Source organism: Panicum hallii, chromosome 6, assembly GCF_002211085.1.
Source record: "Panicum hallii strain FIL2 chromosome 6, PHallii_v3.1, whole genome shotgun sequence".
NCBI lineage: Eukaryota > Viridiplantae > Streptophyta > Magnoliopsida > Poales > Poaceae > Panicum > Panicum hallii.
Window position 1 is genome coordinate 14,529,246 of NC_038047.1, and position 14,060 is coordinate 14,543,305.

The window sequence follows — 14,060 nt, forward strand, 5'->3', positions numbered from 1 at the left end:
TGATTTAAATCTTTCTGAGGGCGTGGCTGCAAGATTCCAATCCCTCCCCTCAATTCAAAATCAGTGATCTTTAGAAATTTGCAGAAATTTGTAGGAAACTCAGAAAAATATCAAACCAGTTTTGTTTGAATCCTTGAATTACATTCTACAACTTTTGTTACTAAAGTTTAATGTGAAACCAAATGCTTTTTGCGCTATTTTAAAGTATAGCAAAAGTGTATCTTATGTGTAACTTTTGCATGCTAGCTCTATTGCTTGTAATTTTTAGTGTGTAGCCTGTTTAGGGTATGAATGAGCTTGTGTGCAAAATTCACTTACAGTAATGAACCCTAGCTTAAACTAATTTAAACTTATGCAAATCAAGCTTGAAAGGGGTTTAAATTTATTTAAGCATGTTACTAAGGTTTTCATGCTTAGATCTTTTTACCATGGAATGTTCTGTAATTAAGTAGTTCATAATAAATCTTTCAAGAATTTATAGCACAGTTTTATCTGAGGTTTGAATTTAAATTTGAAATTTGAACTTAATTCAAATGCTTTAGTTTCTATTTTCAGAAAATTATGAAACATTCATAGTAAGCTTATCTTCTAGAAGTAAGCTTACCCACAAATATTCAAGGCCATAGCCTTTGTGGATTTCAAAATAAAAATCAAACTGGTTAACCTAATTCAATTAATTCAATTGATTATCATAATTGAATTAAAATACCAATAGTAGGGTTGAATTCAAATTTCTTGTAGTATGAAGTTGTGTTTATACATTGTTAGATTGCAACTTTATCATGAAGTAAAATTCTTAACTCAAGAACCACCTAATTCAAATCATTGCATATCATATAGAGTCAACGACACTCGACGACGGGGACTACGAACTAGTCCCGGAACACGAGAAAAGGTTTGCTGAAGACCAAGTGAATGTCGCTGAGGAATTAACTGAAGCCCCGAACCAAAGTTCGGAAGTTTTTGACATCTCTGACCCCAACCCCACCAGCGAAGGCAAGCTCCGGACATAAACCGCTATTTTTATTACACTGCAATCTATATATTCATGTATATCTACTTGTGCATTTAAGTTTCTAGGAATTGTGTTTCAAACCCTAGTTGCGTATTCCTAGAAACCTATGTATTGAATACTAGAACTTGAGTCCGACTAGCTGCTAAGCTAATAGGACCGGTAGAAGTCGAGTGATTCCCTATCACTCGCGAGCTTTATGGCAGTTGCAATGTTTATATTCCTGCAACCACTATAAGGATGACGGACGGGGTTGTTATTATGATTCATAACCTTGGTAAAAACCCCGTCTGTGTTGATAAAAGTTGCTAAGGTCGTAGCGTGTGGTAGCGGTGGCTAAGCGTTTGAAAGTACTAGCCACATGCCGCGAAATATGGTAAGCGGTAAGCCCAGTAACCGATCGGCCCGAGGAGTGGACATACCTCCCACCACTCGTAATTTGATTTTTTGCACAAGCACCGACGTGCGGGAATACATTCCGCAGTGGATGTGAGTACGTCCTACAGTCACGCACACTGTAGGAGTATGTTTCGCGCAGGCGGACAGGAGTATGGTCATGTAGTCACGCTACAGACATACGTCCTGCACATTGGATGTGCGTATGGTCCTACAGTCGCCCTGATCCACGAGTCGGAATGAAAGGCAAACGGTTGCTTTGGAACAATCATTGGATGTTCCAAGCGTGTGCATTAGGTTTATCCTTGCAAAGTTGTGAAATTCGATTCAGAATTGTCCTTTTCTCGCGGAGATTGAGACTGCTTGATCCCTTTGCCACATAGAGTAACAAGAGCAACCTTATGATTATCAAAGATGATGTTTGTTTAAAAGATTCTACCATGCTTGAATAGTTATAGTTGCTTGCCTAGAATGGATAATCAAGTAGAACCTGAAAGCTAAAATTTGAAATTAAGGATCTACTCTTTGTTGCTTTTCAGCTGAAATTAAACCTAGAACCATTACAAGCCTTCATAGTCTAGTTACATGGCTAAGTATACCATGAAACGGGTAAGCCTTGCTGAGTATTAGAATACTCAACCTTGCAATGTGACTTTTATTCAGGTAATCCCCCTGAGGACTCTGCTCTGCCTGTGCCATGGCCCTATGCTCTTCCCGATGGTTGGACCGTGGAGTGGGATCCATCCCTGGCCAACACAGGTCCCTCCGCGTGATGTTGAGAATGGCTTAGCTCAAACATCCGTTGTGCGACGTCTGTAGTGTCGCGTTGTTTTCCGCTGCAGATACCATAACTTTGGAAAAGTCTTGTATAAATTCAAACTAGTTAAGTCTTTATACTATGGTTGAATACCACTGTAATATTATTCCTGTAATGTAAAAATAGTTGGTGTTTGTATGTCTGGACACGCCTTCGTGCGAGGTACCTTGTTTTGATCCTAAGTTAGGTGGTTTTATCAGGACTTTACCCGACAGACCACGGGGTTACAACGTTTGAAGTGCGGTTGAGTCCTTATTGCCTTCTGAGAATGGATCAGCGCACTTGAGCCATTGTAATTCAGGTTGGTTCTGCTACATTTAGGACTTCAGTGGCCAACATCGCCAGGGTAACGGCTATACTCGAGCGTAGTAATGATCCAAACATGCGTCAAGCACTTCGTTACGCATAGAGGGCTTGGATTCAGCTTGATCAACAAAACCCGGCGTCTACCCTAAGGGAGGAGCGCGTGGGCGAAAGCCGAAGCCAGACTCACAGTCGAACAACAGGCGGCCATCCCCGACCTCAACACAGCAGCAACGACAATGCTCCCGGGAGTCAGGCCCTTAGCGGGAGGCAGCAGCCACCTCCAGGGGGTAACCCACGACAGGCCAATCATCGGCCTCCTCCAGAAGACCTGCGCCAGTGAATCAATGAAGGACGCGATGCATGGTCCGTAATCGATTCCAGGCGCAGAGAGCGTGAAGTAGTCGAGACAGAAGGTACTGACTGTAGCGACCGTTTTCCAGCTTTCTCCGCACGGTTTAGCAGTTACAAGTACCCTGAGGGCTTCAAGCCGATCGGCATCACCAAGTATGATGGCAAGCAAGCTCCTCAGCAATGGCTACGTTGCTACTTCACCGCCATTGAAGTCGCGGGAGGCTCCAACATCACCAAGGTCGTCTACTTCCTGATGGCTTTGGACCCTGCACCACTCATGTGGTTGGAGAGCCTCAGCAACAACTCGATCGACTCCTGGGAGCGGCTCAAGAAGGTCTTCATCGACAATTTCCAGAGGGCAATCACTCGTGCAGCTACTCCTCACGATCTTGCTGATGTAAACAGGAATGTAACGAGTTCCTACAGTCCTATACACGCCATTTTTTCGACGTCCGTGCTACCATTGCGAATATCTCGGAGGAAGACATCATCCACTGCTTCTACAACGGCATCACCGACCCAGGCATCTACAGAGACTTTGGGCAGAACAGACCGAAAACTGTTGTAGGGCTTCATGACATGATGCACGACTGGTCCGAGCAGGAGAAAAAGATGAGGGAGCGGTTCCCAAGATGCAATGATAGCAACCTGAGACGCCCAAATGACAACCGCAATGACAAGAGCCAGCGGGATTACTCGGGTCCATCCTGAAAGCGCAAGCCAGATGATCTCATCGCAGCTTTGGATCGTCCCTCATGAGGCAAGAAGACAACGACACAGGAAGAATTCGAGAAGCTCCTGCAGAAGAAATGCCCATGGCATCCAGGTGCCAATCATACGGCAATTGATTGCTACCACCTCCGGAGGATATTTAGCAATTCCAGTGGTGGCAAGAAGAACAAGAAGCCAATGGACAAAGAACCCGAAGATGATGACCAAGGGGACCAAACGCACAACATGAAGTTCCAGGATGCCTCAAAGACCATCAATGTCATCTTCGGGGGAGATGGAGACTTTGGTTCCAGGCGGGAACAAAAACTGCTTCTCCGGGAGATCATGTCCGTCGAGCCGGTGGCACCGCGACCACTCCGCTGGTCAGAGGTTCCCATCTTGTTCTCCCGTGACGACCAGTGGACAAGCTTCTCAGAGCCCGGTAAGTTCCCCCTAGTCCTGGATCCGGTGGTGGCAGAAGTAAGGCTCACCAAGGTGCTCATCGACGGTGGGAGTGGTCTCAACCTCATCTTCGCCAGCACTTTGAGAAAGATGGGTTTGGACTTCACGAACATGCTAGTTCCAAGCAAGTCTGCTTTCTACGGCATCGTCCCAGGTAATGCGGCGAACCCACTTGGCACGGTGGTTCTTCCAGTCACCTTCGGCACGAGGGAGAACTACCGCACCGAGTTCATTAAATTCGAAGTTGCTAACTTCGAATCTTCTTATCAAGCCATACTGGGCTGACCGGCACTCGCCAAATTCATGGTAGTGCTGCATTATGTTTATCTGTTTCTCAAGATGCCAGGTCAAAATGGAGTACTCACTCTCCGAGGTGACTTGAAGAAGTCATATGATTGCAACCAGGAGGCGATCCAGTATGCTTCAACTACGCGCGTGCCAGATGCTTCAGGGGAAGTTCTTGTGGTCGCGCAGCAGCTCTCTCAAGCTGGGCTTTAGATCCCTTCAAGAAAAGCCAGCAAATCAAGCATCCAGTTGACCGGCGACGTGGCCCTCAAGTCGATCCAGCTCCAGGAGGGTGACTCATCCAAGACAGCCGTCATCGGCGCAAGCTTAGATGAGAAATAGGAACTCACGCTCGTCAATTTCCTTCGGGCTAACCGAGACATATTCGCGTGGAAACCAGCGGATATGCCAGGGGTGCCCAGGGAACTGATCGAGCATAGTTTGAATGTACACCCATAGACTGTGCCCAAAAAGCAACGCCTTCGAAGATTTGCTCACAACAAGCCTGAGGCAATTAAACAGGAAATAGCTAAACTTCTCGCGGCTGGCTTCATTAAAGAAGTAATTCATCCAGAGTGGGTAGCTAATCCCATCCTTGTAAAGAAAAAGAATCATGAATGGAGAATGTGCGTTGATTACACCGATCTCAACAAGCATTGCCCAAAAGATCACTTTGGGCTACCGCGCATTGATCAAGTCGTCGACTCGACAGCGGGTTGTGTACTCCTCTACTTCCTTGATTGTTATTTAGGATATCACCAGATTGCGCTCAAGGAGGAGGATCAAATTAAAACTATGGCAGAACCAATCCACTTGAATTATTCTGGCTCAAGTGTGCTAGTCATCACTATATAGGTGATACTAACTCAACGCACTTCAAACGGAACAACCCTTTGGTCTGTCGGGTCACCGCCCGATTCAACCACGGTTACACAGGATCGAGGTAGGTTTACCTCGCACGAAGGCGAGTTTATAATCACACCATAGCTCACCAACTTTTAATTCATAGAAATATTAAAATATTATTACAATCTGTTTCAAACTTAAAGTAAACTTATACAAACATTGTTTAAAACTTCAAGCTATGCCAGCTTGTTCAGAGTCACAGCGGAAGAAATTAACACGCGGCTACACACGTCGCAAAATTTGACACCACGCTCAGCCCGAAACATGGCGTCATTCCGGAGGGTCATTGCCAGCCGGGGACGGATCCCACTCCACGGACCAGCCAAATGGAGGATGGCCAGGCTGGACTATCCGTTTGGTTCACACGGGCCATACCTGAAAGACAGACTAGCAAGACTGAGTATGCTAATACTCAGCAAGACTTACCTGTTTCATGGTATACTTTGCCATGTAACTAGACTTATGAAGGCTTGTAATGGTTCTGGGTTTAATTTCAGCTGAAAAGCAACAAAGAGTATGAACCAACTTTCATGTTTTAGCTTTCAGCTTCTAGTTGCATTAACCATTCTAGGTAAGCACCTATTCTAGACAAGCAAGGTAGAGATTAGCATCCATCAAGATTATTCCAATCATAGTTACTGTTCTTACTCTATGTGGCAGAAGGAACAAGCAGTCTCAATCTCCGCGAGAAACGGACGATTCTGAATCGAGTTTCATAACCTTGCAAGGGTAAACCTAACTCACACGCTTAGAACATTCAATGATCGTTCTGAAGCAACCGTTTGCCTTTCGTTCCGACTCGTGGATCAGGGCAACCACAAGCGACTGTAGGACCGTACGCACACAAATGTGCAGGACGTACGTCTGTAGCGCGACTACATGACCGTACACCTATCCGCTGTGCCGAACGTACTTCCGCATGTCGGGTGCGTGTGCGAAAAACCAAATTATGAGTGGTGAGGGGGTATGTCCACTCCTCGGGCCGATCGGTTACTAGGCTTACCGCTTACCATAATTCGCGGTATGTGGCTAGTACTTTCAAACACTTGACCATAAATACCACACACTGTGACCTTATCAACTTTTATCCACACAGACGGGGTAACCTTCCAAGTCATGATATTGCACATGACCCCGTACATCATCTTTATAGTGATTGCAGAATAGTAAACATTCAATTCCTATATCGTGCGAGTGACAAGAAATCACTCGACTTCTGCCGGTCCTATTAGCAGAGCATCTATTCGATGAGGACTCAGGCATAATACATAGGTTCCCAGAATTCATGCATTTAGGGTTCCATTTCAACTCCTAGACTTAATGCATAATATAGATATATAAGTATAAAACTGTATAAGTGTAGTAATTTAAAATACTGGGTTTATGCATCGGGGCTTGCCTTCTTGAGCGGGCTGGGGTCAGGGATGTCAAGGACTTCTGAACCTTGGTTCGGGGCTTCAGTTAAATTCTCGGCGACGTTCACCGGGTCTTCAGAAAACCCTTGCTCGTGTTCCGAGACTAGTTCGTAGTCTCCATCGTCGAGTGTTGCTGACTCTACATGACATGCAATGATTTGAATTAGGTGGTTCTTGAGTTAAGAATTTCACTTCACGATAAAGTTGCAATCTAACAATGAATAAACATAACTTCATAACACAAGAAATTTGAATTCAACTCTACTATTGGTATCTTAATTCAATTATCATAATTAATTAAATTAATTGAATTAGATCAACAAGTTTGATTTTTATTTTGAAATCCACCAAGGTTATGGCCTTGAATTTCTGTGGGTAAGCTTACTTCTAGCAGATGAGCTTACTATGAATTTTTCATAATTTTCTGAAAACAGAAACTAAAGCATTTGAATTAAGTTCAAATTTCAAGTTTAAATTGAAACCTTAGACAAAACAGTGCCATAAATTCTTGAAAGATTTACTATGAACTACTCAATTATAGAACACGACATGGTAAAAATATCTAAGTTTGAAAACCTTAGTAACATGCTCGAATAAATTTAAACCATTTCAAGCTTGATTTGCATAAGTTTAAATTAGTTCAAGCTATGGTCGAGTACTGCAAGTGAAATTTGCACCCAAGCTCACTCACACCATAAACAGGCTACACACCAAAAATCACAAGCGATAGAGTTAGCATGCAAAAGTTACACATAAGATACCCTTTTGCTAAACTCTAAAATAACTCAAAAATCATTTGGCTTCAGACCAGACTATAATAACCAAAGTTATAGAGCTTAACTTCTGGAGTACAAAAAAACTAGTTTGGCAATTTTTGGATTTTTCTAAAAATTCCTATGGATTTTCAAAGTTGGCTGATTTGAAATAGGGGGTACTGATTTTCCACAGAAAGGCCCCTGGAAAGATTTGAATCATTGCAATTGGGTCCTTGGCCGGGTTTTACAGAGAAACCGATCGACGGCGATCGAATTCCGACAAGGGGGCTCACCAGCGGCGAGGGAAAAGTGGGGGAAAAGGTTCAGGAGCTCATGGCAATCACGGGGGTGGCCGGTGTTGGGGAAGAGAGGGGCTGAGACGGCGAGTCGACGGCGAACGGGGACGGGCGGCAGGGCTCCAAGGGGCGGCGATGGCGTTCCGGTAGTCGGAGGGAAAGAGAGCGGCGGGGAAGTAGCTAGAAAGCTTCCTCGGGGTGATGTGGTGCTGGTGGTGTGCTTGGCAGGGGCTGAGAGGCGGGGGAACGTCGGGACGACAGTGAGACCGAGCGACGGCGGAGCTTGAGCTCACCGGCGCGGTGGTCCGGCTGCTCTAGCGTGGGAGAGTGAAATTGGGTGGGTCTGTCAGCATCAGTGGGTGGCAGCAGTGCTACTGGAGCACTAGATCGAGGGTGGGAGGCGGCGGAGGGAGCTAACGACGGCGAGCCAAGGTAGCGGCGGAGCTCCGGCGAGAGTACTCGAGCGGAGGAAGGAAGGAGAAGCAATGCGGCGTGGGGAATGGGTAAAAGAAGTCAAGAGGAACTCCTGGGCACGTTTTAAGACCAGGGGAGGCACGGCGCACGTGAAGCAGCTGCTGGCAAGCTCGGCGGCGCGCGTGGCGGCTCGGGCGGTGGCAGCGCGACGTGGAGGGGCAGGGAGAGGGCCAGTAGAGGCCGGGAAGCGGTGGGTGCGGTGCTGGAGGGGCACGTGGCGCGGAGAAGAGCGGCACGGGGCAGCTGGAGCTCGGGAAAACGGCCGGCGAAGGCGGCGGGGTCACGGGCGCGAGGCAGAGGATGGGGAGGGGCTGGAGGTTGAAGACAAGGACTGATCTGCGATTTTCCAAAAATGCAGGGACTCTACTGTAAAGCTAAAACAACTTTCAAACCATAGCTCAAATGAAAATGTGCCCAAAAGCAAAAGTGTAGATCTTAGCAAGATCTACAACTTTGCTTTAAGGTTCAGTTTCAAAAGAGTTAAGGATTTGAATCTAATTTAAAACTTGGCAAAATTTTAAACTTTAGAGAAATCCTATTTAATTTCTACACTCCAATTGAATCCTTAGGGTAGTTTCACTTCTCACCAAGGTTTAAAAGTATGTAGTTGCTTCTTGCAAAATAACCCTTTACACATTTTTATTTTACCTACCATTCTCACCTATTTTGCACCAAAGGACCTATATTTCCGAGAATTACAAAAATACCCTTTTGCCTTTACATTAAAGTTTTTAACACACATACACAAGATCAAACATACACATTTTATACTAAAATCTAGTGTGTTTTAATCCTAAGTACCTGAATGTCACAAAAACCGCATTCATCACCCCGTTTGGGACGTACGCTTACAAAACTATGTCTTTCGGGTTGAAAAACGCAGGAGCAACATATCAGCGCGCGATTCAGATGTGTTTTGCTGATCAGCTGCATCGGAACGTTGAAGCTTACATGGATGACGTGGTCATCAAGACCAGGAATCCCGATGACCTGATTGCAGACCTGGAAGAGACGTTCAGCAGCCTACGCAGGTTTCGGTGGAAGCTCAACCCAACTAAATGCGTTTTCGGAGTACCATTAGGGAAATTGCTCGGGTTCATCATCAGCAACCGAGGAATTGAAGCCAATCCTGTAAAGATTATGGCCATCACTGATATGGGGGCTCCAGCCAGAATCAAAGATGTGCAGAAACTAAAAGGCTGTATGGCAGCCCTGAAAGGTTCATCTCCCGGCTCGGGGAGAGAGGACTACCCTTCTTCAAGCTACTGAAGTGCTAAGACAAGTTCCAGTGGATGGAGGAGGCCGAGCGAGCCTTGCAAGACCTAAAACATCACCTTCAGTCTCCTCTGGTCCTTACAGCACCATTGCTGGGAGAAGATCTACTGCTCTACATTGTGGCGACAACTCATGTTGTCAGCAGTGCCATTGTAGTCGAGCGCAGTGAGGAAGGCCATGCGTTTGGAGTGCAGAGGCCCATGTACTTCGTCAGTGAAGAACTCTCCGAATCCAAGGTACGGTACCTAGCAGTTCAAAAACTTTTATACACTATCCTGATTACATCGAGAAAGTTGTGCTATTACTTCGACGAGTACAAGATCACAGTGGTTACGGATTTTTCGTTGGTGGACATTCATCACAATCAAGATGCCATGGGGCATATATCAAAGTGGGCAGTGGAACTGGGGGCTTTGTCAATCGACTTCAAGCCACGCACTGCAATCAAATCTCAAGCTCTAGTCGATTTTATGGCTGAGTGGAGAGAGAATCAAATTCCAACTCCAGTCGACAAGCCAGAGCACTGGACCATGTACTTCGATGGATCTCTTAAGCTTGACGGTGGCGGCGCTGGGGTCCTATTTATTTCTCCAAGAGGCGAACAACTGAAGTATGTCCTCCAGATCCTTTGAGAGGTATCCAATAATGAAGCCGAGTACGAAGCATTGCTTGACGGGCTACGTTTGGCGATATCACTAGGCATCAAGCGACTACTTGTATATGGTGATTCACTTCTTGTCGTTCAGCAAGTCAACAAAGAGTGGGCTGCAACAAGGAGATGATGGACGCTTATGTACAAGAAGTGTGCAAGCTAGAAAATAAATTTTTCGATCTGGAGGTTCATCATGTAGTACGGGAGCATAATGTTGGCGCAGATATACTGTCCAAGCTAGGATCCACCCACGCACAGGTTCCAGCAAGAGTCTTCATCCAGGAGCTGAAACAGCCATCCATCAAGTCCTCACCTCAGGTAACCACTGATGCTGGCCTTCATCAGCTTGATCGGGAGGTTATGATGCTTGGAGAGGACTGGAGAGAGGCTTATATCGACTTCATCCGGGATCAAAGACTGCCAGCGGGGATGGACGCAAGAAGTGCAGAGGCAGCTCGTGTCATGCGCAGAAGCAAAGGTTTCGTCCTAGTCGACAGTAAGCTCTACCGGCATGGCGCATGATCAGGGGTGCTCATGAAGTGCGTCACGGGAGAAGACGGCTATGACATACTGCGGGAGATACATGAGGGTGTTTGCAGCAACCATGCAGCTTCAAGAACGCTGGTAGGGAAAGCATACAGAGCTGGTTTTTGGTGGCCCACCGCAGTGTCTGATGCTGAGGACCTCGTGCGGAGATGCCAAAACTGCCAATTCTTTGGCAAGCAATCTCACATCCCAGCTCACAGTCTCATCACCATACCACCATCCTGGTCATTCGCTTGCTGGAGCCTTGATATGATTGGGCCCTTCACAACGGCGCCAGGCGGTTTCACCCATGTATTGGTGGCTATCGACAAGTTTACCAAGTGGATCGAGTACAAGCCGATAGCCAAGCTCACACCAGATCGAGTTGTTGATTTCATCTCTGACCTGCATCGCTTCGGCTTCCTGAATACCATCATCACAGACCTGGGTTCAAATTTCACGGCCAATCAGTTTTGGGAGTTCTGTGAAAATGCATGCATCGAGGTCAAATATGTCTCTGTTGCACACCCAAGGGCCAATGGTCAAGTCGAGAGGGCGAACGGCATGATAATTGATGGCCTCAAGAAAAGACTTTATGATGAAACAAGAAAGGAGGAAACTGGATACACGAGTTGCCACATGTCGTCTGGGCGGCTCAGGACTCAGCCGTCCAAAGCCACAGGACAAGCACCGTTCTTCCTTGTCTATGGCTCCGAAGCTATCTTACCGGCCGACATCATGTGGAAATCCCCAAGGGTTGAAATGTACAATGAAGGCGAGGCAGATGAAGCAAGTCAGTTAGAGCTCAACTCTGTCGAAGAGGCTCGCTGCACCGCTCTTGTTCAGTTAGCACGATACCTGCAGGGGATCCGGAAATATCACGATCGCAACGTGAGGGAACGGTCGTTCAGTATAGACGATTTGGTCCTACACCGCATCCAAGATGAGTCCGGCTTACACAAGCTCAACTCGAGGTGGGAAGGGCCGTTCGTCGTCAAGCAGGTTACAAGACCGGGGTCATATCGGCTACAATACCCCGAGGGCCAAGATATCCCAAATTTTGGAACATTCAGAACCTGCGCAAGTTCTACCCATGAGAAAATGTGCGGGGATAGCTGTTCCCCGGGCGCCCAGACGGCCTTTTTCTTCCGAATAAATTTGGAGGCTGCGTGTCACAAAATTTGGAATGTAAATTTCTTCTGTTAACATACAGAGGCTGTAGTCACGTTCATGTTTTATATAAATCGACTTCTTGTCATGAGTTTTGACGGAGGCTACGGCCAAATCCATGCTTTATAAGAATCGACTTCTTGCCATGACCTTTGATGGTCGTTCGCGATGACGATCGCATTTTTCCCAACAAGTTAGATCCGTTCGATCGGTTTATACTTAACTTGTTGGACGGGTTCACATGAGGAGCTATTTCAACTACGCCCAAAGTCGTTGCACTTAGGGTAGGTTCAATTTCTTGCCATAAGCACGGCAATCACGCGACGATGCTCGCGTTCTTTCGTAACAGGTTAGACCTACTCGTTCGGGTTACACCTAACTTGTTAGACGGGCTTATATAAGGAGCTATTTCGACTATGCCCAGAGTCGTCGCACTCAGGGTAGTTTTGATTTCTTGCCATAAGCACAGTAGTCACGCGATGATGCTCGCGTTCTTTCCTAACTAGTTAGACCTGCTAGTTCGGGTTATACCTAACCTGTTGGATGGGTTCTTACTCGGAGCAACTTCGACTACTTCCAGGGTCGCTGCACCCGGGGTAGTGTCTACTACTTAGCCTTTGAACTTGGATGGCAATTCAGTCATAGGGCCCATACAAGTGGAGACATCAAAGAAAAATATTCACAAGGAAATGAGTACTTGTTTTTTACATCTCAATCCTGTAGTACACTTTTTACTATCTTTTCTACTACAGGTTGGGCTTCTTGGAGGTACTCGTTGAATTGTTGTTCAGAGCACTCCGCAGCCATACTCTGCGCGAACGCCTCTAGTCGAGCCTCCGGCCAAAAGGATTTTACAAAGCTCAGAGCGTGGCTGACACACGCGATGGGGGCTTCAGTGAGGAAACTGAGGACCTTCTGCGGCGCTCCGAGAAGTCGCTCCAGCAAGAGCCGCTCATCTGCTTCGTCGCCTTCTTGTGGGTCCACCATGTCCACAAGCTTTCGAGCGGCTCCCTTGAGGTCCTCCAGCTCCTTCTGTCGCTGCTCCTTCTCTTCGCCCAGCGTCTTGATCTGCTGAAGGCAGCCGGTGAACTGTTGTTGGTATCGGCGATCACCTTCTATAGCCTCTCGACGTCATCTGTGTGGCGATACAGCATATTCTTCACGTCAGTAAGCAGCCCTTCTTTATATGTTTAGATTTTTCTAAGCTCTACGGTGAAGATATTTTCAGAATTCAAGATATATTGTTAAGTGAAAGTACTCGAGGGAAGAAAGGGCTTGCCTTGGTGTGCCTTCTTCTATTCTTTAAGTTGTTCCTAGAGCTTGGAGTTTGCCTTCTCAAGATTGCGGAGATCATTCTTGAGGAGCCACGTCTCTTGCGTCCTCTCCAGCTTCAGCTTGTCGAGCTCTCTCTGAAGATATATGTTCTTCATCAGCTCTTCTGATATGCGCTTTTCTTTTGCAACAAGCTCCTAGTGGCCACTCGCGACTGCTTTCAGTTTTTCGGTCTTCTTTTGCGAGTGCTTGATCACATCCTGCATAAGGGGGAAGATTAAGACAAGCAACTCGACAACGTATACTGGCAGAAGAGTAATCATGCCTTACCAGGGTAAAATTGTACATCTCTTTGGAGATCTTCTTGAAGTACCATATGTTTTTGTCCGTCAGGATTGGATCATCCACTAGATCTGTGGTGATGATGTTCTGGTACCCTCTCCCAGACACCAGTAGCTCGTCCGTGCTCCTTGTGGTCCCTGTAGCATCTTCAGTTGATGGTTGTCGGGTACCTGCAAGTCAAGATGCATTCAGTACATAATGTCTGTGGTCTAAGCAGCTAGCAATGGGCGGTCAGACACCTACTTGTGCCTTCTGCAGGAGCGGCATCAGTGGCCTCGACTTGTTCTTCACCTCTAGCTCCGGCTTTGGGTTGCTGGGGCTCGGGGGGTGTTGGGTCGGGCAGTGTTGGGTCCTCCGGGGCTGGTTCCTCACGAGCCAGCAGCTCGGGGGCTGGAGTAGCCGCGGAGGGCTTTGGCCTATACCTCATGTCAGTCACGGACCTAATGCAGCAGAATCAGTTATGTTACTACACAAGTCAAAAAGAATAGGATCTACATTATGCAAGAAAAGATCTAAGCTTACAGTGAGGATTTCTTCATGACAGCTTTCTTTACTCTTAGAGCCCGTGGTGTTTCAACCACGGTACTCATTGCTGGCGGTGGGGTCACACCAGCTTGTTGCGCGGTGCCCGCCACGGC